This window comes from Schistocerca gregaria, chromosome X, assembly GCF_023897955.1.
Source record: "Schistocerca gregaria isolate iqSchGreg1 chromosome X, iqSchGreg1.2, whole genome shotgun sequence".
Taxonomy (NCBI): Eukaryota; Metazoa; Arthropoda; class Insecta; order Orthoptera; family Acrididae; genus Schistocerca; species Schistocerca gregaria.
In genome coordinates this window covers 616,916,600-616,918,014 of record NC_064931.1, presented here as the reverse complement: position 1 = coordinate 616,918,014, position 1,415 = coordinate 616,916,600, and the positions used below count along the sequence as shown (strand labels likewise).

Sequence of the window (1,415 nt, the reverse complement as noted above, 5' to 3'; positions counted from 1 at the left end):
AAACGATGTATTCCGCACATGGGTTCCTAATCAAAATATTATAGACTCACTCCTCTATACAAGTCCTAGTACACTGATACGCCAAAGAAACTGACATAGGCATGAGTATTCAAATATAGTACAAATGGTTCAAATGGCTCTGAGCACTATGGGACTTAACAGCGGAGGTCATCAGTCCTCTAGAACTTATAACTACTTAAACCTAACTAACCTAAGGACATCACACACATCCATTCCCGAGGCAGGATTCGAACCTGCGACCGTAGCGGTCGCGCGGTTCCAGACTGCAGCGCCTAGAACCGCTCGGCCACTTCGGCCGGCCAAATATAGTGATATGTAAACAGGCAGCATACGGCCAAGCGTTCGGCAACGCCTATATAAGATAACAAGTGTCTAGCGCAGTTGTTAGATCGGTTACTGCTGCTACAACGGCAGGTTATCGAGATTTAAGTGAGTTTGAACGTGGTGTTATAGTCGGCGCACGAGCGATGGGACACGCCTGCGGGCGCCCTACACGATATTAGGCAGGTGTACCAGATTCTTTGGCTCTTCAGTGTAGTTTTTAATGGGAATTTCCGAACATCTTGTAAATGTAAGAGCGTTAAGCTTTGAATGTGGGCGCTGAACGAGTGGAAAAAGTTAATAATCAGTTTCTTCTTTTGTGGAAAGGACCGCTTCTCGTCAACTGTGCACATGCTGATTTACCAGTCCACTTGCTAAAAGCACTCCGTCTTCAGGTCACAAGTGGGCCATCTGGACCATCCGACCGCCGTGTCATCCTAAGGTGAGGATGCGGATAGGAGGGGCGTGTGGTCAGCACACCGCCCTCCCGGTCGTTATGATGGTTTTCTTTGACCGGAGCCGCTACTATTCGGTCGAGTAGCTCCTCAATTGGCATCACGAGGCTGAGTGCACCCCGAAAAATGGCAACAGCACATGGCTGCTGCGTGGTCACCCATTCAAGTGCCAGCCACGCGCGACAGCGCTTAACTTCGGTGATCTCACGGGAACCGGTGTATCCACTGCGGCAAGGCCGTTACCTCTAGTTGCTAAAATATTCTGTTTTTGTTCTCCACGACCGACTTCGATCTGACGTGTGTATCGTATGAAATATTTCGCATAAAGTTTCTGAAATGTGAAACCATACATACAGTAATGGACATTTTAGAAAAGCAAAGGTCACTGGCACATTTATTTATGTCTGAAGAAAAATCAGGTCCTAATTAAGAATAAGGAAAACTGATTTATTTCCTTTGCTACAATATTCTTGTCAATAACCATCCGAGGTTCAGATCCATTTAGTATTTTTCAACAAGGATAAGAAATAGCACAGGATGCGTAGCGTATTGATAATTTACAAATAATGTAATCATGCTTTCACTGGATTCAAGTGAATCAAGTCTCTAGACACATCC

At 45.6% G+C, this 1,415-nt stretch overlaps 1 pseudogene; it reads right to left on the bottom strand.

The window, feature by feature from the left end:
* Positions 1–924: 924 nt before the first annotated feature.
* LOC126299935 (5S ribosomal RNA) lies at positions 925–1,041 on the bottom strand (annotated as a pseudogene).
* Between the last annotated feature and the right edge of the window lie 374 nt (positions 1,042–1,415).